Source organism: Somniosus microcephalus, chromosome 6, assembly GCF_052327205.1.
Source record: "Somniosus microcephalus isolate GS21.2 chromosome 6, FLI_Smic_1.0, whole genome shotgun sequence".
NCBI classification, from domain to species: domain Eukaryota; kingdom Metazoa; phylum Chordata; class Chondrichthyes; order Squaliformes; family Somniosidae; genus Somniosus; species Somniosus microcephalus.
The window spans coordinates 237,309,987-237,332,885 of record NC_140992.1 but is presented as its reverse complement, the minus strand read 5'-3'; the positions used below and the strand labels follow the sequence as shown (position 1 = coordinate 237,332,885).

Here is a 22,899-nt window from a genome sequence, read left to right as displayed (position 1 = left end):
TTTGATGTAACAGCACCTTTTCAGTTATGAAACAGCAGCTTGGCAGCACTAAATAACTGGACAAAGAGCACCATTAATCTTTGAAGTGATCCATGACGATCCAGGACTTATTCTGGTATGTTAGATGACAGTGATATAACTGTAACATGGACAGATGTTTCATTAATTTCACCTTGGTTGCAAAGAGCGCAGAAAAACTGCCCAAAGGGCAGGATACATAATTTTCCATCACCTGATGTGAAATTAACCATTACTTACCGAACACATTTGAACTTCTGCTTAATTGGGCTGTTTCAGGTGACAACCTTGGCCTGGAATTTATGGTCAGCGGTGAAGCGATGGCGATCGCCGCTGACCTCGAAGAAAGCTGCCCACAAGGATTTTGCGATCTCTGTGGCGCAAATTTGACCTTTCCCGACGTTAATTTGATTGTAGCTGTTGATACAGGGACAGACGTAACAATGTATGTGATCATGAAATGCATTTAATATGTAACCGAACACGTTGTGTTAATCATACGTTTGTATTAACCACGTTTATTTTAGGTAACCGCATTTATTCCGTATATCAAGGTAGTTAGCTTGGCCAGTGTGTATTTAAACCCCACAGTTCAGACATTGAAGAATTTAGCATGTCTGGGGGAAAAGGCAAGCTAGATTCTCAGAGATAAGAGGTCATCAAAATTGATGAGGTTAAGTGTCTTGCCATTATCTGGAATGCGGTATTGTGATCAGTTTAATCTCCCTATCAAAGTTGATGAGGTCAAGTCGGCGCTGTCAGCCGGGATCTTTTTGACAGGTTGATGAGATTAGGTCTGGCCTCTTCATCAAAATGGATGAGGCATTGTTAGCCCAGATCATCAGAATTGATGAGGTTAAGTCAGCATATCACATGATCTTCAGCTCTCCCTTCTTCTCTTAGGCAGTCCCTTGAAACCGAGGATGACTTGCTTCCACACTAAAAATGAATTCTCAGGTGACTGATGCGTCCAATGCGGGACCTACAGTCTCTGTCACAGGTGCGGCAGACGGTGGTTAAAGGGGCAGGTGGGTAGGGTGCTTGGGTTGACGTGCACTCCTTCTGCTGTTTGCGCTTGGCTTCCACTTGCTCCCAGCGAAGAGACTCGAGGTGTTTGGCGCTTTCCCAGATGCTTCTCCTCCACTTTATGCGGTCTTGGGCCAGGGATTCCCAGATGTCGGTGGGGATGTTGCACTTTTTCAAGGAGGCTTTGAGGGTGTCCTTGAAGAGTTTCCTCTGCCCACCTGGGGCTCTCTTGCCGTGTCGGAGCTCCGAGTAGAGCCCTTGTTTTGGGAGTCTCGTATCGGGCATGCGGACGATGTGGCCTGTCCATCGGAGCTGATTGAACATGGTCAAAGCTTCGATGCTGGGGATGTTGGCCCACGGGCAACTGTCAACAAGGACAGACGTCGATGACGAAGTTGAACACCGCCTTCAGTGTGCCAGTGCAGCCTTTGGTCGCCTGAGAAAGAGTGTGTTTGAAGACCAGGAGCTCAAACCCAGCGCCAAGCTCATGGTCTACAGAGCAGTAGTGACACCCACCCTCCTGTATGCTTCAGAGACATGGACCATGTACAGCAGGCACCTCAAAGCACTGGAGAGGTACCACCAACACTGCCTCCGCAAGATCCTGCCAATCCATTGGCAGGATAGGCGCACCAACGTCAGTGTTCTCGCTCAGGCCAACATGTCCAGCATCGATCTTCAGCTAACGGTACAGCTCGAACACGCATTCAGTGGAGAGGTCCCCTCGCGGGATCCAAGGGGGGCATGCGGAATGGTACAATGGAAGGGGGGCATATCTATGTTTAATTGTACCCTGTCTGCATAGCTACTGTGTGTGCTGAAGCAAGAATGAAAGTGTTGTAACCAGACTAAAAGCTGACTTTGTTACTACTCAAGCGATCAATGCACGCACAGTAGCGCTGTATATAGGGAATCTCCAGCAGCAGTGATGTCATCAAGCTGACTAAGCAGCCAATCACATTGAAGAATACTCACAGGAAATAAAAAGCAGCTTTTATCATTCAGTTTTTAAAAAAAATTACAGAGCAAAATAAAGATTGGGGCATACAATTGGGGTTAAAGTATAAGCTGAAATATCATAAACTTAAAAAAAAAAAAAAAACACCTTTTTATATTACATTAAAAATCTAGTATTTTTTATCATAATGGAGAAATGTGACATTCCACAAATATAAAATTAGTTTCTCCGGGCCAGAACGGTTATTCAGCAGTCAAGACGCCATTAAAAACCCAGTTACACCTCTTTCAACAAAGCTTAACTTTTTATGGGGTTTTTAGGGTTTTTAACAGCAATATTCAAGCGGAACAGGGGACGTTTTCGTCAGTTCAAGTGATTTCAGTGATTGCCAGCTCTGGGGAGTTCCACAGCGCAACTTGTGGCAGAGCAGGGAATAACTAACTGCAACTTCAGGATCTCCGCTTTATCTGCGCATGCACTAAATCCTGAAGTTACGGTCAATTTCAGAGGGGTAATGATGGTGAATGCTGACAGTTTCACCATCATTACCACCGCAAAATCGAGGCCATTGTCTCGGGGAGACTTCTACAGGAAGTAGAAACTGTGTATTGCTTTGCTGCAGTTCTTCTATAACCGACTTCTTAAACTACTACAGAATGTTGAGGTACAGGTGCAACCCTTCATGTTCCTAGTGATATCTGGATTAAGTGCCAGCAAGTCATTCAACATTGAATTCACAGACTTGTACATTTTCATGAATGTTTAATAGTGAAACAAAAAAAGTACATTTAATATAAGCTGCAATAGAGCTATTTACTATAATGGTGCTTGAGATCAACAGTGACTGGATGACCTCAATTGGAAGCTGGTCTTTTTTTGCAGCAGAGAGAGGGAGGGATTTTGTATGTTGTTGCTCTACTTCAGTCTCTAAATCATGCTACACATCATTCTCCAGTCTAAGAGGAGTGGGCAGCTGTCTTGCTCCAGGCCTCTGCTAATCCCAGTTGAATCAGCTCCAGGCAGCTGCACAAGAATTGCTCAGGTTTAAAAGCTCACTTGGCTGGCCCCTGCAATGAATCGTTTCTGCTGGGTGCATCACTGACTGCCTATGCAAGATCAGCAACTCATTTTGCGGCTACTTAGGGGGTGCACCGTAGATCCTGCGAATCTGTGGTGCAGTAGGTTGGTCTACCAACAAACCATAGATAAATATGCAATAACAATTTCCTGTACCTAAGGTACAACTTTTTATGTTGAAATTTGCATTCACCAAATTTAGCTGAAACTGATCATTTTGTTCTTGCATTGGCAACTTTTGTATCTAGAAAAGGTGCCTGTAATTGTGCCCAAACTAAGGGATTAACTTCAAAATAGAAAGAAAGACAGACATTTATATAGTGCTTTTCATGACCACAGGATGTCCCAAAGCGCTTTACAGCCAATGAAGTACTTTTGAAGTGTAATCACTGTTGTAGTGTAGGAAACGCAGCAGCCAATTGCGCTCAGCAAGCTTCCACAACCAGCAATGTGATAAAGACCAGATAATCTGTATTAGTTACATTGATTGAGGAATAAATATTGGCCAGGACATCTGGGATAACTCCCCTGCCCTCCTTCTAAATAGTGCCACGGGATCTTTTACCTCCACCTGAGAGAACAGATGGGGTCTCGATTTAACGAAACACCTCCGACAGTGCAACACTCCCTCAGCACTGCATTGCAGTGTCAGCCTAGCTTTATGTGCTCAAGTCCCTGGAGTGGGATTTGAACCCACAACCTTCTGACTCGGAGGTGAGTGTGCTACCCACTGAGCCACAGCTGACACATATATCCCAATCAAATTTCAGCTCCCTATCCACTGGGTTAAATGGACAGAACTGAGCAGGCACCTTTCTTTTTTTCCATCTCTTCTCCGCTGCCTTCCATTGGAAACCACTTGGAGCTTTCCTGGCAGGCTTTTAAAAATATTTATATGTGTAGAATTGAAAAGGTAAGGTTTGGTTGTAGCTCTCACCTTCATAGAATGGTTATAGCATGGATGGAGGCCTTTCGGCCCGTCGAGCCCGTGCTGGCTCTCTGCAAGAGCACTTCAGCTAGTCCCACTCCCCCGCGCTTTCCCTGTAGCCCAGTAAATTTTTTTCCTTCAAGTACTTATCCGACTCCCTTTTGAAAGCCATGATTGAGTCTGCCTCCACCCTCCTTTCAGGCAGTGCATTCCAGATCCTAACCACTCACTGAGTAAAAATGTTTTTCCTCATGTCGCCTTTGGTTCTTCTGCCAATCACCTGTGTCCTCTGGTTCGTGACCCTTCTGCCAATGGGAACAGTTTCTCTCATTTACTGTATCCAGACCCCTCATGATTTTGAACACCTCTATCAAATCTCCCCTCTCTCTTTTTGCTTTAAGGAGAACAACCCCAGCTTCTCCAGTCTATCCACGTAACTGAAGTCCCTCATCCCTGAAATCACACTCGTAAATCTTTTCTGCACCCTCTCAAAGGCCTTCACATCCTTCCTAAGGTGCGGTACCCAGAATTGGATACTATACTCCAGTTGAGGCCGAACCAGTGTTTTGTAAAGGTTCAACATAATTTCCACTTTTGTACTCTATACCTCTGTTCATGAAGCTCACCATGATGGACTGCAATATTTGAAACTGGTTTGTTTATCCCCATCTCCGGTGTTTTCCTTTTTAAGGGGGAGGAATTGAACTGTGAGGAATTTTTGCCGTTGGTTCTTTTTAGATGGAGGACACATTTTAAAAAGCTGAAGAGTTTCAATTGTGTGACTGGACATTATAGATTTACTCATGAAGTGATTTATTAAATCTGTCCAAAATGATTAGGAAACTTGGAAGTTAAAAGAAATATGTTTGGCTATTCTAGATCATAAGCCTGAAGTGACTGACTCTTGGAGGGTGTGAAATGGAGTGGACTGTAATTGTAAAAACAAATCTGTATAATGGGTTTTGTTTTATGGTATTAAATTCAATAATGCACTGTAGATCTTCAAGTATACCTCAAGTTCCAATAGCACTGATGTTGAACACACAACATGAAAAAACGTAAATGTCTTTTTAACAAAATCATTTCAGAAAATGTTTCCTCAATTTGGCTAATTTACAGATGATGATTGAATTGGTCTAATTGTGTTGATCCCACTGACTGAGGAAGCATGTTTCTGGACTCAAACATTTTGAACATTGATCTCTCGTGCAATTTACAGCATTTGTCTCTACTGAAACGTACATGTAAGCTGCAACGTACTGATTTGGTAATGACTCACATTCTATGTATAAAGATCCCAGAGGTTTTTGTTTGAACGAAATGGTGCAGTGATTGAAGCATTTGCATTGGAGGAAATGAGAACATCCCATCTAGAGTTCAAATTGTTATTTATATGATTAATAATTTGAAGAGCAATAACTGGTTGCACTGCATTTTGGAGTGCAGACATTGGAACTATTAGTGAAACGGAAGTGCTTGACTTTTTCAGCTTTATCTTTGTTGTAGATATCCATTTTAATTGATCTGGAATTTGATGACCGGGAACGTACTGTAGGTTACAAGGACAATGAGTGACATAGCACATTGTGCAGATGAAACATTGGACTGTCTGCAGGATACTTGCTCATCGCTGATTTCATACATTGCCTAGCTGTTGAAAAATGTGTAAAGAACCCATTATAGAATTCTGTGATCTTTTGATTCAGCGAGATGAGGCAAACGTGCTGTGTATGCCTGTAGGGACCAGAGGTTGGTTCTTGTTTCATTGAACCAATTACTCTTCTGTGTTAAATTATATGGCATGGCACTAAATCCTAATAACATTGCAACAGATTGCTTTAAAGCAAATGTTTCCTTTTATTAATGACCTGTGGACACTCAATTGATTTTGATGTCACCAGTAAAAGGACCAGAGTAATTTTGTTCATTAACCCTTCAGAGCCTGTTGTGATGTATGCTATATTTTGATTGGGTAGTAATATATTGCTGATGATGCTGCATAAAATCCCTGCAATTGAACTTCATAATTAGTGCTAACGAGCAAAATTGTTCTTTATCTAGAGTTAATTATTCTGAAGATAACATTGAGGGCTGAATACCTGTCCATATTATTATAGACCAAGGAAAGCTGTTAAGCATGGATAACTGTTAATTAAAGTATATTGGCCCAGAAATTCCATTCGCAGCCCGCCCGCGGGAGGGCTGCGATTTGGAAAATCTCCGCCTGGACCGGAGGACTCCCGGGAGGCGCACAGTTCCGTCGTTGGGCCTCTTCAAACTGCCGGTGTGCAGGGCACACTTATCCCAGGGGCGCAGGTAGTTCGCAGTGTCCCTGTGATCACGTGGGCCATGGGGAGCCAATCAGAGCAGGGAATCTTGTCAAATCTATGAATAGAGATCTCCCCCAAAACATAAGTAAAACTACAATTTTTTTTTTAAATCACATTTTTTAAATGACTAAATTACATAAATTTAAATTTTTGTTTAAAATAGTTAATTTTTGAAAAAAATAATTAAAGTCTTTAACGCGGCTAAAAATAAACTTACCTTTCTTTAAAGTATTTAAAAATGATAAATCAGTGGAAACTTTTTTTTACTTCAACTCTTAGCCTGGTAAAAGCAGGCCTTGCACCTGCTTTTACAGGCGCAAGAATTGTAAGTGTTTTCTGCGGGCGGAGGGTCTCCAAAAAACGGAACTCTCCACCCGCAGAGGCCCTGCTCCAGGGCAGGCGTCCGATCTATCAAGAGCTTTCTTGACAGATCGGAAATGCCGGTTTCCAGTGCATTCCTGAAACCGGCATTTCCGATGTCCCTACGGGTGAGTACACAGCGCGAACTCACCCGTAGGGATCGGAATTTCTGCCTCATTAGATTGTGCATAGAAATTTGATGGGTAAAGTGAAGCCTGAGCCTTTAAAGCCTTGATGTGCTTTTCTGCACCAATTAAGACAACATAGTGAGGCATATTTAAGCTAATTTGCAATTTCTGAATAAGAACTGACTGATTTAGACTACATTTTCTGCTTCTTGATTTTTGTCATAAGTAAGGGGAGAGAGTGCAAAAACAGTCCCTCACTACCACAAATTATACAGTCGAGTATTTCACATTTGGGGACATCGAAGGCTTCGGTTTGTCTTGGGAAAAGCACTTTCCTGATAATCTCTTCCCTGCCCAATTTTCTGTCTTCCTGAAAGTGGTGACATGTACTTGAGTATGGTCCACAGCAGCCAGCAGCACTCTGGGTACCTGATTGATTATTTGTAAACCAAGATCAAGTGAGTGTCTTCAGGCTGTTCAGCCACAGCTGAGCCTGTTTCTGGCCACTTGTGCTCTTATCAGAGACCACCCTGGAAAATCCCCCCCCCCACCCATCCTCCCCTTCTATCCCAAGCCTGGATACACTGCCAATTGACCACCTCTGTTCCAGCTGAGATCAGCTAACTTAAGCATGGATGCAGGATAGAATCTTGAATTACCTTGGTCTAGATAGGTAAGTGCAGCACCAGTGCTGACTCATTGAGTGATCTGCAATTTCTATGTAGTCATGTGATTGCCAACTTTGAGCATGCAGTGCAGTTGTTTACTGCAAGTGACTAGCTCATCGACTAAAGTTGTGTATATTTCAAAGATGTTAACACTCATGTTAAATAGACACTATACGCAAGTATTCTCTTAAGATGCTTTTTTAACGTACGTCGACAAATAATGGCTTTTTATAGTTAAAAGTTACAATACAGTTTGCACAGCATTTTATTTTGGGGGTGGTTATTAAATGTCTTGACGGGTACATGTGATTTCCATTTCTTTTGTCTTCTCCAGTTTTAACAAATATTTGAAGCTGCAACGAAGCTGCTCAAATCATAATTTCTGGTCTCCATATTATAAAAAGGATATAGAGGCACTGGAGAAGGTGCAAAAAAGATTTACTAGAATGATACCAGAGCACTGAGGTTATACCTATCGGGAAAGATTGAACAGGCTGGGTCTCTTTTTTTTCTCTAGAAGAGAGAAGACTGAAAGGTGACCTGATGGAGGTCTTTAAGATTATGAAAGGGTTTGCTAGGGTAGATGTAGGGAAGATGCTTCCACTTGCAGGAGAGATCAGGACTAGAGGCCATAAATATAAAATGGTCACTAATAAATCCAATTGGGAATTTAGGAGATACTTCATTACCCAGAGAGCGGTTAGAATGTGGAACTCACGATCACAAGGAGTTGTTGAGGCGAATAGCACAGATGCATTCACGGGGAAGCTAGATAAGCACATGAGAGAGAAAGGAATAGAAGGATAGGTTGATGGGGTTAGATGAAGAAGGGTGGGAGGAGGCTCGTGTGGAGCATAAACACCAGCATGGACCTGTTGGGAACGAATGGCCGGTTACTGTGCTGTTAATACTTTATAACACTTTGTAATAATGCGTGGTGTAATTCTGAGCCGAAGAGGCCAGGATGTTTTGGGTTTGTTTCCTGGTCTGTGCTGAGTTAGCGGAGCACAGCTCAAGTGGCATTTGGAGTGCAGCAGTTAACATCACTGTTCCTGGGCAAGGGAAGAGAAAGGACATGCAAGATTCTGGTGTTCATACTCCTGATGACATTCCAATGATCCCCTCCTGAAAAGTTCATATGCATAGGGAAACACGTGAGTACAGGTTGGACTTGGTTAAATAGTCCACTAGCACTCACTATCCAGAGTTATTGGTCATACTGCAGCATATCATCACCTTGATGAAAAGTAAAGGGAAAACATGAGTAAGAAAAGCTATATGTACTTCATTTTAAGTTTCCAATGTTAAAGTAGATCACATACTGAAAAGTTTTTCCATTTTTGAGATTTAACATTTTTGTTGAAGAGATATTTTATTTGTTTTTAAAACCAATACCACTTGTGCTGTAACAGTAGCAAAATACTGAAAACGCTGGAAACACTCAGCAGGTCAGGCACCATCTGTGGAGAGAGAAACAGTCAACGTTTCAGGTTTGTGACCCTTCATCAGAACACCTGTGCTGTGTATAATTCTAGCTCTGTACTAACAGCACTGAAACTTGATGTTTTCTGTGCTGCTGTGCCTGGCCAATTCAAACACAAACCCAGTGGCTTAAGGTATGAGTAATGTTGACTGTACGAATTTCCGGTCTCCTTGCTGATAACCATGCATCCAATAGCAGTCTGAGGAGTGGCAGCAAGATGTGGAGGGGGCTACCACACAATTCATCGTGGGCAAGTTGTGCCAGTTTTAAACACAACATAAGCACATGCAGACACAGTGGGAGACTGCACAGCTTGTCCAGGAGCACAACAGTAAGCCAGCAACTGAAGTCGTTCTTCATCAGGATTTTGCCGTTACCTTGGGATATATCTCGGGATGTACATCAGGACTCCAATGTACTGTAGTCTTTTACAGTAACGTCTCGGTGAACTGCAGAATATTATTGAACCAGCAGATAGAATCATAGAAATTTACGGCACAGAAGGAGGCCATTCGACCCATTGTGTTGGTGCCGGCCGAAAAAGAGCTATCCAGCTTAATCCCACTTTCCAGCTCTTGGTCCGTAGCCTGTAGGTTACGGCACTTCACGTGCATATCCAAGTACTTTTTAAAAGCGATGAGGGTTTCTGCCTCTACCACCCTTTCAGGCAGTGAATTCCAGACTCCCACCACCCTCTGGGTAAAAAAGTTCTCCTCAACTCCCCTTCAATCCTTCCAACAATTACTTTAAATCTATGCCCTCTGGTTATTGACCTCTCTGCTGGGGGAAATAGGTGCTTCCTATCCACTCTACCTAGACCCCTCATAATTTTATACACCTCAATCAAGTCACCCCTCAGCCTCCTCTGTTCCAAAGAAAACAACCCCAGCCTATCCAGTCTTTCCTTTATAGCTAAAATTCTCCAGTCCTGGCAACATCCTCATAAATCTCCTCTGTACCCTCTAGTGTAATCACATCTCTCCTGTAATGTGGTGACCAGAACTGTACGCAGTATTTTAGCTAAGGCCTAACTGTTTTATACAGTTCAAGCATGACCTTCCTGCTCTTATATTCTATGCCTTTAGCTAATAAAGGAAGGTATCCTGCATGCTTTCTTAACCACCTTATCTGCCTGTCCTGCTACCTTCAGGGATCTGTGGACATACACTCCAAGGTTGCTCTGTTCCTCTACACATCTCAGTATCCTACCATTTATTGTGTATTCCCTTGCCTTGTTAGCCCTCCCCAAATATATTACCCCTCACTTCTCTGGATTGAATTCCATTTGCCACTTTTCTGCCCACCTGACCAGTCCATTGATATCTTCAATGCCCCCTACATTGAAGCCTAAATCATTGATGTGTATCACAAAAAGCAAGGGACCTAGTACCGAGCACTGCGGAACCCCACTGGAAGCGACTTTCCAGTCACAAAAACATCCATCGACCATTACCCTTTGCTTCCTGCCACTGAGCCAATTTTGGATCCAACTTGCCACTTTCCCTTGGATCCCATAGGCTTTTACTTTTCTGACCAGCCTGCCATGTAGGGCCTTGTCAAAAGTCTTGCTAAAATCCATGTAGACTACATCAAACGCGCTACCTTTATCAACCCTCCTTGTTACCACCTCAATAAATACCACCTTCAACCCTCCTAGGTACCTCCTCAATAAATTCAATCAAGTTAGTCAGACACGACCTTCCCATAACAAATCCATGCTGATTGTCCTTGATTAATCCGTGCCTTTCCAAATGACGATTAATACTGTCCCTCAGAATTTTTCCAACAATTTGCCCATCACCGAGGTTAGGCTGACTGGCCTGTAATTACTCGGTCTATCCCTTTCTCCCTTTTTAAGCAAAGGTACAACGTTGGCAGTCCTCTGGTACCATGCCCGTAGCCAGAGAGAATTGGAAATGATGGTCAGAGCCACCACTATTTCCTCCCCTGCTTCTCTCAACAGCCTGGGATACACTTCAATCGGGCCTGGTGATTTATCTACTTTCAAAGATGCTAAGCCCCTTAATACTTCCTCTCTCACTGTTTATCTAATCTAATATTTCACACTCCTCCTCCTTGACTACAATGTCTGCATCGTCCCTCTCTTTTGTAAAGGCAGACGCAAAGTATTCATTAAAAACCATACCCATGTCTTCCGCCTCCATGCACAAGCTTCTTTTTTGGTCTCTAATAGGCCCTACTCTTTAGTTACCCTCTTGCTCTTTATGTATTTGTAAAACATCTTTGGGTTTTCCTTTATTTTACTTGCCACTATTTTTTCATGCCCTCTCTTTGCTTTCCTAATTTCCTTTTTAATTTCACTCCTGCACTTTCTATACTCCTAGGCTTTCTGCAGTATTTAGCTCTTGGTATCTGACATAAGCTTCCCTTTTTTTTCCCCTTTTCCTACCCTGTATGCCCCTTGACATCCAGAGGGCTCTAGATTTGGGAGTCCCACCCTGTTTTTGTGGGAACATATTTACTCTGAACCCTCATTATCTCCTCCTTGAATGTCTCCCACTGCTCTGACACGGATTTAACTTCATGTAGCTGTTTCCAGTCCACTTCTGCTAAATCACATCTCCGCTTAGTAAAATTGGCCTTCTCCCAATTGAGAATTTTTACTCCTGATCTATCTTTGTCCTTTTCCATAACTATGCTAAATCTAACTGAATTATGATCACTACCACCAAAATGCTCTCCCAACTGATGCTCCTTCCACCTGCCCAGCTTCATTCCCTAAAACTAAGTCCAGAACCACCCCCTCTCTTGTTGGGCTTGTTACGTACTGGCTAAAAAAGCTCAATGCATTTTAGGAATTCTGTGCCCTCTATTATAGCTTTTACACTGATTCTATCCCAGTTAATGTTAGGGTAGTTAAAAACCCCTACTACAGGAAACTTTCTGGTATCTGGCACTGACAGGACTGAGCTGGTGCCGTACCATCAAAACTGCCGTAGAAACCAGCGCTAATGTTAAAACATAGAGCTTTTGAGCTCCGTGTGAATCAACAAACCCCGTTGCTTAGCAACAGCTTCAAAACAGTCGGCCGCAGCTTAAAAGCATCTCTGTAGCTAAGCAACAGCTTCAGCTAGACCTTGCAGAGCCTGTCTGGGGGAAAAAAAAAAGCAACAAGAAGTAAAAAAACTTATAGGAAACGGCTCCTGAATTTTGCCGGTAGATAGAGCTTTCCGGACATTTAACCTCCGGTTAAACGAAAGTTTCCTGTATTACAATACCATTAAACACTGCCAAACCCCTTGTCGTCTATATTCTAGCCTTTGTTTCCTCTGCCTTCCAAACTCACTTTCTAATTTACTGCCTTCCATTTCCAGCTTTGCTTCCTTCTGAATCTATGCTCAGTTTCCCATCCTTCTGCTAAGCTAGTTTAAACCCTCCCCAACAGCACTAGCAAACCTCCCCGCGAGGGTATTGGTCCAGCCCTGTTGAGGTGCAACCTGTCCTGGTTGTACAGGTCCCACCTACCCCAAAACCAGTCGCGATGCCTCGGGAATCTAAAGCCCTCCCTCCTGCACCATCTCTCCAACCACGCATTCATCTGCTCGATCCTCCTATTTCTGTACTAACTAGCGCGTGGCACCGGGAGTAATCTGGAGATTACTATCTTTTGAGGTCCTGCTTATTAATCTCTTTCCTAGCTCCCTAAAATCTGCCTGCAGGACCTCATCCCTCTTTCTACCTATGTCATTGGTACCATGACCTCTGGCTGTTCATCCTCCATCTCTTTCTCCCCCCCACCCCCCCCCCCCCCCCCGCCCGCAGACTGTCCTGCAGCTCTTGATCCTGGCACCAGGGAGGCAACATACCATCCTGGAGTCATGTCTGTGACCGCAGACACATCTGTCTGTTCCCCTAACTATTAAATTCCCTATTGTTTGACCTTCCTCCCCCCCCCTGCACAGCTGAATTACCCACCGTGCCATGGACTTGGCTCTGGCTGTACTCCCCAGAGGAACCATCGTCCTCACCAGTATCGGTTGGAGAGCGAAAAGCACTCTGGACTCCTGCACTACCTGCCTGGTCCTCCTTGTCTGTCTGGCAGTCACCCATTCCCGCTCTGCCTGCAAACTCTTAAGCTGCAGGGTGACCACCTCCTGAAATGTACTATCCATGAAGCTCTCCGCTTCGCGGATGCACTGTAGTGACTCTAGCCGCTCCTCAAGCTCCGAAACCCAGAGCTCGAGCTCCTCCAGCTGCCGACACTTCCTGCACATATGGTTGTCCAGGACACTAGAAGTATCCCCGACTTCTCGCATGGCACAGGATGTGCATTCGATGGGACAGAGGTTCCCTGTCACGCCTCTATTTAATAGACTATTAAATAAACTTTAGTTTAGCCCGCTGACCTAACTTGGAGAGGAAAAACCCCCAAAATTTACTCAAGTTTAACAAGAACCACAGAGATACTAAACGCAAAGAAACTATATATTAGCTATTTAGATACTTAACTTAGAGTCCCCCTTTTGAGTTGGACGTGAGAAACCGCCTTCCACCGATTCCTACTATCACCAAATTCTTCCACTCTGCTTGCGATCCACTCCGATTGTGTTTACCCAGCTCTGTCTCCGAGCTCTCTGCTTTTGCAAACTAGATCTAGTTTGTATTTAATGGCATTGATTTGCTTTGAAGTTTTGTAGTTCTCCAGGTTGAGCTGGTTCCTTCATTTCTGCTTTTTTAAATTTTATTCAAATGTTTGCTTACTTTGTATATTGCACCATTCCTAGAAACTGATTTATGCCTTTGCTACCACCTTATTTTCATAAAAATCCAACTGAATTAGGAATCCATTTGTTGGAGATAAACATGAAGTACAGTAATTGGATTTTTTCAGTCTTATTGAATGGATTAATTATTTCATAATTCTCTTAAAATGTTAGTTTTAGTCTATAGATTTATTTATTGACTCATTTGGGCATTTTGTTGAGAAAGGGGTTCGCTCAGATAAACCAGTTTGGCGCAGTCAGATTTTCCATGATTCTGAGATCTGTCTTGCCATTAGTATTGGGTAATGTGAGTTGGTGAGGACTTCAGAGGATATACAGTATTTGCTTCAAAGTACAGTAGATATTCTTGATACTTGCATCTACACAATACCGAACTCTGGTTGCTGTAAATTCAACCTTTGAAAACTGGAATGTTGGCACAGCTAACGAAGATTTATAATTTAGAGCTTGCTTCTATGACAACAGTAAACATGCAGAATGGACATATAATTGGCAAATGAATTTCAACACCGATAAATGTGAGGTATTACATTTTGGTAAGAAAATAAGGAGGTCACATATTACTTGGAGAATAAGAATCTAAATGGGGTAGAAGAGCAAAGGGATCTCTGAGTACAAATACACAAATCACTAAAAGTAGTGACACAGGTTAACCAGGCCATTTAAAACAAAAAGCAAACCAAGCACCAGGGTTATTTTTAGAGGGATCGAATTGAAAAGTAGAGAAGTTGTGCTAAGCTTGTATCGAACCTTGGTTGGACCACATTTGGAGTACTGTGTACAATTATGGTCGCTATACTATAAAAAGGATGTGGAAGGCACTGGAGAGGGTGCAAAAAAGATTTACAAAGATATGACCTCGCATTTCTGGTATTATCCATCAAGAAAGAATGAACATGCTGGGTGTCTCTTTCTCTTGAAAAGAGAAGGTTGAGGGTGACCTAATAGAGGTCTTTTAAAGTTATGAAAGGTTTTGATAGAGTGGATACAGACAGTGTTTCCACTTGTGGCGAAGAGCAAAACTAGAGGTCCTCAATATAAGATAGTCACCAAGAAATCCAATAGGGAATTCAGAAGAAACTTCTTTACCCAAAGAGTGGTGAGAATGTGGAACTCGCTACCACAGGGAGTAGTTGAAGCGAATAATATAGATGCATTTAAAGGGAGGCTAGAGGGTTATGCTGATAGTGTCATCAACCAGAAACATTAACTCTGTTTCTCTCTCCACAGATGCTGCCTGACCTGAGTATTTCCAGCATTTTCTGTTTTTTTTTAGATTTCCAGCATATGCAGTATTTTGCTTTTGTACTACAGTCATCTCTTGCCTTGATGAGCTCATACATAGTGAAAACTATTTACTGTAGCCATGAGAGGTTTATCATGAATAATATTGTGCCTGCTATTCGGATTTCTGTGCAGTGACTTAATTTTTCAAATTACTTTCACCTTGAAATCAAGCCCATTCTAATGTTTTTTTTTTATTGTGCTAGTTCCTGCAGCAATAGCTGTCCTCAGGCGTGCTCCTCAGTACATCCATCACTGACAGCCTGAATTCACAACAGCAGGAAGTAAGTCAGCCCTGCCAGCCTGCCTGCCAGCCGAGCCTCTGTCAGAACCACTTCATCATCCAGGAAGCACCATATACAGTACCAGGCTTTCAAACAGCACCACCTTTTTTCCTGGTTTCATGAGCTACGTTATCAAAATTCTAGGTTATCATGGTTCATGTTTTCAAATCTAACTTCTTCGGTGGAAACTGAGCTGTAGAAATGGTACTGCTGAGAGGCATTGTTAGTGATGGCCCGGTTAAGGTGCTTGAGTGGTGGCACGCAGGTTCAAGTTTGGAGCGTTCTTCGTGCTGTACTTTCTTGACTGGGGGAGAAAACATTGTTTCCTTGGTAGAACAGAATGAAATATAGCTGCTTGCAAAGCAGCATTAGTAGAGGATGGGTACTGGGGTCAATTGCCGAACCTTTCACCTCGCAAATATCTAGAAATTACAGCACAGAAGGAGGCCATTCAATACATCATACAACAACAGCTTCTTGCATTTGTAAAACATCCCAAGTCTTCGCAGGAGCGTCATCACACCGAGCCGCATTAGGAGATCTTAGGACAGATGACCACAAGCTTGATCAAAGAGAGGTTTTAAGGAACGTCTTAAAGGGGTAGAGATGCAGAGAGGTTTAGGGAGGGAATTCCAGAGTTTAGGGCCTAGGCAGCGATGCCATGGAGGGATTTAGAAACAAGGATGAGAATTTTAAAATTGTGTTGCCAATGTAGGTCAGCGAGCACAGGGGTGATGGGTGAACGGGACTTGGTGCGAGTTAGGATACGGGCAGCAGAGTTTTGGATGAGCTCAAGTTTATGGAGGGTGGATGATGGGAGGCCAGCCATGAGAGCGTTGGAATTGTCAAGTCTAGAGGTAACAAACGCATGGATGAGGATTTCAGCAGGAGATGAGCTGAGGTAGGAGCAGAATCGGGTGATATTCCGGAGGTGGTGCTGCTAGCTCTTTAAATGCAGCTATCTGTTCTAAATTAATTTCCCTATTCCTTCTTCAAATACTTCTAAATTCCTTTTAAAATGCTTATCCAATTCTCTTTTAAATTATATTAACTCTCTCTCAATAGCCTATATTGCCAGGACTGGAGAATTTTAACTGAGGAAAGATTGGATAGGCTGGGGTTGTTTTCTTTGGAACAGAGCAAGTTGAGGGGAGATTTAATTGAGGTGTATAAAATTATGAGGGGCCTAGATAGAGTGGATAAGAAGCATCTATTTCCCTTAGCAGAGAGGTCAATAACCAGGGGGCATAGATTTAAAGTAATTGGTAGAAGCATTAGAGGGGAATTGAGGGGAACTTTTTTCACCCAGAGGGTGGTGGGGGTCTGGAACACACTGCCTGAAAGGGTGGTAGAGGCAGAAACCATCATCATATTTAAAAAGTACTTGGATGTGCACTTGAAGAGCCGTAAACTGCAAGGCTACGGACCAAGAGCTGGAAAGTGGGATTAGGCTGGATAGCTCTTTTTTGACCGGCGCAGACCTGATGGGCAGAATGACCACCATCTGTGCTGTAAATTTCTATGATTGTGGTAAAGCATTTCATCTAGTAAAAAAAATTCTGACTTTTCCTCTTTTTAGTGATAATCCTGTCTATGCCTCATGGATCCTAATTTACCAACCAGGAGAAAGAAGCTTTCACTATGATCTTTTCAGAACTTTTTCATGATCATGAAAATATTGATTTATATCTACCCCTTAACTTTATCTGTTTCAGATAAACAAGCCCCAATTTTTCAAGCATTTGTCATTAAAAAAAACCCCTCATTTCTTAGAAAGACATGGGCCAATCAGGAACATTCAGCGTAGAATTGTAAAGGACAGTTTATGCTTGACTGATCAAAGAAATCATAGTGTCAGAGAATGTAGTGGATGTGGCATATTTTTAGATTTTCAGAAGAAGTTTGAAAAGTACCTGTTGAGAGGAAAATCAGCCATGGTTCCCTCTCCTCATCACTACCCAGCAACACCTTCTGGAAGTGCACATATAATGGACGAGAACAGGATCAGGCTTGGCTGTGATGAAATTACCAGCTCGCACTTGCCGTCACGGTTCACATATAAATAATGGTCACTTGGGTGTGGTACTACTCCAGCAGAGTCAACCTCATAAGCAGGCAGGGGTGAAAGTTTATGAGAAAAGTCAGGGGCTGGTAGGAAGAACTACTTTGGGTAAATTAGAACTTCACGACGATATGCAAGCCGTGATCCTGACCAACGGATCCACCACAGACCCAATTCGCGTACAAACCGGGGTCAAGCAAGGCTGTGTCATTGCACCTACACTCTTCTCGATATTCCTGGCTGCAATGCTCCATCTCGCCCTCTGTAAACTCCCCGCTGGAGTGGAGCTGATCTACAGAACAAACGGGAAACTGTTCAACCTCTGTCGCCTCCAGTCCAGATCCAAGGTCGTCCCATCCTCTGTCATCAAATTACAGTATGCAGATGATTCTTGCGTCTGCGCACACTCTGAGGCCGAACTCCAAACCATCGTCGACACCTTCGCCGACGCGTACGAGATCATGGGCCTTACACCAAACATCTGTAAGACAAAGGTCCTCTACCAACCTGCCCCCGCCACACACTACTGCTCCCCGATTATCAAAATCCACAACGAGGCCTTGGACAACGTGGACCACTTTCCATACCTTGGGAGCCTACTGTCAACAAGGGCAGACGTCGACGACGAAGTCCAACAGCGCCTTCAGATTGCCAGTGCAGCCTTTGGTTGCCTGAGGAAGAGAGTGTTTGAAGACCAGGACCTCAAACCCAGTACCAAGCTCATGGTCTACAGAGCAGTAGTGATACTCGCCCTCCTGTATGCTTCAGAGACACGGACCATGTACAACAGGCACCTCAAAGCACTGGAGCGGTACCACCAACGCTGCCTCCGCAAGATCCTGCAAATCCATTGGCAGGATAGGCGCACCAACGTCAGTGTTCTCGCTCAGGCCAACATCCCCAGCATCGAAGCTTTGACCATGCTCGATCAGCTCCGATGGAGGGGCCACAAAGTCCGCATGCCCGATACGAGACTCCCAAAACAAGCACTCTGAGCTCCGACACGGCAAGAGAGCCCCAGGTGGACAGAGGAAACGCTTCAAAGCCTCCTTTTTAAAAAAAAAAAAAAAAAAAAAGTGCTACATCTCCACCAACACCTGGAAATCCCTGTCCCAAGACCACAAAGTGGAGAAGCATCCGGGAAGGTGCCGAACACCTCGAGCCTCTTCGCCGGGAGCAAGCGGAAGCCTAGCACAAACAGCAGAAGGAGCGCACGTCAACCCAAGCGCACGTCAACCCAAGCACCCCACACACCCGCCCCTTCAACCACCATCTGCCCCACCTGTGACAGAGACTGTAGGTCCCGCATTGGACTCATCAGTCACCTGAGAACTCATATTTTTAGTGTGGAAGCAAGTCATCCTCGGTTCCGAGGGACTGCCTAAGAAGAAGAAGAAATTAGAGGTGTAAATCTTTGGGAAAAGCCCATGAAGTGTTAGATTTTAAAATGAGATTATTTTTCCCCTGAGAATTATTGTACCTACCCAATTTGCTAGCCACATGAACAAGTCATCTGAGGCATTGCTTCCTCTGGTTGAAACAAATGAGTCGGACTGACTGGAAGCGTGTTCAAATGAGCTGTTGTGTGAGGTGACTAATTGTGTGATTAAAGGGACAAACTCCTGAGGAACTTCTCCTGTGGGATTAATATATTAGTTTAAGCAAACCCCAGTGGTATTTGGAGACCTGAATTTGAAGAATAAGACTTTGTAGTGAGTAATTTATATTATTTTTCTGTTTTATATGGGAGATTTAAGCCATTTCACCCTGAAGGACATTTAAAAAAAAAAAAAAAAAAAATAGTCCTGTGAGTTATTTATTTATGGTGACAGTGATTGTATTGTTGGGCACACTGCTACAGTATCTCCAGCAGATGTTATGAATTAACTACTTCACTTGTCAAGCATTTTTCAAGTTGTTTTTGTAGATATCCTTGATGGTGCCTTATTAAATTTTACTGAATACAAGAAGAAAGAAAGACTTGCATTTATATAGCGCCTTTCACGACCACCGGACGTCCCAAAGCGCTTTACGGCCAATGAAGTACTTTTTGAAGTGTAGTTACTGTTGTAATGTAGGAAACACAGCAGCCAATTTGCGCACAGCAAGCGCCCATAAACAGCAATGTGATAATGACCAGATAATCTGTTTTAGAGATGTTGATTGAGGAATAAATATTGGCTAGGACTTATATGTATTTTGAAAGTAAACATTTCTGGTTGTGGAACATTTAATTAAAAACACATGATTTTAAAAAAATATGTAGCTGAATGAGTAAACATTTCCAATAACTTGTAACTTCATCTGGTCGGATGCCAAGTGCAGTAAAAAGCATGTGTCCTCTGCTTTAATTAGATACTGGATTGCTCATCTATTGCCTGCTTATGAGGTTCAGCTGCTGTGATAATCAAGATCAGACGTGTATATAAATGATATTGTCAGAGCATAAGTGTCAAACTCCAATATCATCATGTACGTGCATCAAATGAAAACCACACACACTTGTACATCTGAGGGTACATTTTGACTACAACTATAGTGTTGTTGCGAAACCAGTGTGTACTAAAAACAAATAGACCCTGAAAAGGTAAACTGCTGCATGTCTTGTACTTCCTTTGTAGTGTAAGGGTTGTTATGTTTTGGCTTCCATGTACTGGAATCCGCCTCATTTATAGTGTTGGGTGGATTCCGAAACCAGCAGCAATACAAAAACAAATGTAATCTTTTACAATACAGTTTAAAAGTACTATTAAAGTTTAAAAGCCCATTTATCTCTTTCACTGGCTGGTGAAGGTTGGACAAGCCAGCAATATAAAAACCATGCAAAATACTGCAGATGCTGCAAATCTGAAATAAAAACAAAGTGCTGGAAACACTCAGTAGACCAGGCAACATCTGTGGGGAGAGAAACAGAGTTAACGTTTCATGTTAACTCTCTTTCTCCACAGATGCTGCCTGACCTGCTGAGTATTTACAGTATTTTCTGATTTTTATTTCAGTCTTTTGCTGCCCTGCCTTGACGAGGAAAAATGGAAATTTACAATTTGTTTGATGGCAGCAAGACTGAGCCTCCAATGGGGGGCGTGGGGAATCACCCAGTGAGATGGTACTCTATCGCCGCCAGGTCCATAAGACTGCTACAGTTACATCACAATGTTTCCACTACAATTTGTAAATGTTGAGTCATTTTCTGCTCTAATAGTACGTTTTACATTCTCGCTTCCCACTCTATTTCCTCTACCCATATCTCACAGTATTCTCTGGATGAGAAAGGGGCCAGGTAATCTGTTTTCAGGTCACTGCCCATGCAGTTTTGTAACCACCTACCTGTGGGCAGTCTAGGATGACTCGACAGCAATTACTATAACAAAAGCAAACTACTGCAGATGCTGGAAATCTGAACTACAAACAGAAGATGCTGGAAATACACAGCAGGTCAGGCAGCAACTGTGCAAAGAGAAACAGAGTTAATGTTTCAGGTCAAACTGGAAAAAGTTAGAGATGCAACAGGTTTTAATCAAGTACAGAGGCAGGGAAAGGCGGTGGGGGGTGGAGGAAAGAACAAAAGGGAAGGTCTGTGATGAGGTGGAAGGCAGGAGAGATTAAATGACAAAAGGGATGATGGTGCAAGGCTAAATGGGGTGGTAAAGAGACAAATGAAGAAACAAAAGATGGGTCTGCAGGAGCTGTAAATGCAACAGCAGAACCATTACTGTAGTGTATGTGCCTTAAGTCAGAACTACTTTTACAGCTCCTGTATACTGTAGTACCGGCAGTGACCACACCTGTATATAAGCTTTGCGCATTCCTCTATACCCCCCAGTCTTGAGACTACCCTCCTCCAGTAAAGACCTGTTTATTGTTAATTTACAGCATCCGTGTGATTATTGAATAACAGCATATCCTCAGAATCACGGATCTAACAGTGGCGACGAGTGTCGATTCGAATCTAGCTGCAACAAAAAAAAAGTCGAGGCCAGGAACACTGGCGTCGACCACGAGCAACCGCCCAGTCGTCAGGCAGAGAGTGAACATCGCAGGGGAGGCTGTGGAGAGCCGGGCTTGGTTCCCCAGCCACGACGATCAGCAAGAGACTGACGACCGGTCCAGCGCAGACCCTTCCCGAGCAGCGGCGGCTGGAGCCGACCGACGGCGGAGAGAAAGCCAAGCAGCGTCGACGGGGTAAGACAGAGGGTGAAGCGCGCAGGGCGCAGCCGGGGGTTGAATATCGAGCGGCGTCGAGAAAAAGAAAACAAACCGGAGAGAGGGTAAAGAAACAGCCGGGTTCAAGACCGAGCGGCGTTGGAAAAGAAAAAAAAAAAAGAACGCGCAGAGCACAGCCAGGGCTCACGGGCTGAACAGGGTCCGGGGGGAGAAGGGAGAGCGCGGGAGATGCCATTGAGCCGCAGAGAAGAAGGAAGAGCGCGGGAGACGCCATTTTTAGAAGCCGCAGCGGAGAAGCGCGGGAGACGCCATTTTGTGCCAGTGGAGAAGAAGGGGAAGCGCGGGAGATGCCATTTTTGACAGTTAACTCACACCCAGGGATGCCGAAGAGTGGCAGTATCTCTACGTTCGACAATGAAGTCGAAGATTGGGCGACATATGTGGAACGTATTGAGGTGTACTGCAGGGCGAATGAAGTGCCAGATGCTAATAAAGCACTGGTTTTGTTAAATTCCATGGGTGCAAAAACTTATGGGTTACTGCGAAATCTAATAACCCCAGAGAAGCCGGTGAACAAGAATTTTGAAAGCATAGTAGAAATCCTACAGGACCACTTAAACCCCACACCGCTGCTGATAGCAGAACGATTTAAGTTCCATAAAAGGAACCAACACAAAGACGAAAGCAATGCTGAGTACCTAACGGAACTGCGCAAGCTATCGAAACACTGCCAGTTTGGAGCGGGACTAGCAGATACGTTAAGGGACAAGTTTGTGTGTGGGCTACAAAGTGAAGGAACCCAGAAACGGCTTCTATCAGAAAAGGATCTTACGCTGGACAAAGCTTTCAGTATGGCAGTATCACACGAAGCAGCCGCAAGAGGCGCTGCAGAGATACAACGGAGACCGCAAGAATATGGCACCAAGGAAATGTCCTATGGAACAGGGAAGTGCTATCGCTGCGGCAGAACAACACATGACCAGAAAGATTGTTGGTTCAAGGACCAAGTGTGCAGACAGTGTGGGAAAGCAGGACACATAGCAAGAGTCTGCAGGTCTGGGAAGAAAACCAACAGCAAGAAATCTCCACAGGAGAAGTACAAAAAGGTACACCAGGTGATGGACAGTGGTTCAGACGAACAGAAAAGTGACACAGACTCCGGAAGCAAGGAGCTGGGTTGTCTGAAACTACATAAGGTAACCGAAATGGAGGATCACCAGACTATCTGGGTTACACTCAAGATAGACGGAGTCCAAGTGAAAATGGAATTGGACACAGGATCAGCCCTAACAGTCATAAATCAAAGGGACTACAAGTGGCTATTTTCACATATACCCTTGAAAGCTACAGAGATTGTCTTGAAGACGTATACGGGGCAAAAAGT

The 22,899-nt window shown here is 43.6% G+C and overlaps 1 protein-coding gene across 2 annotated transcripts in view; it reads left to right on the top strand.

Annotated features, from left to right (window-relative positions):
- Nucleotides 1–22,899, top strand: part of phlpp2 (PH domain and leucine rich repeat protein phosphatase 2) — a 226,062-nt gene that overhangs the window by 84,428 nt on the left and 118,735 nt on the right. The window lies entirely within an intron of this gene.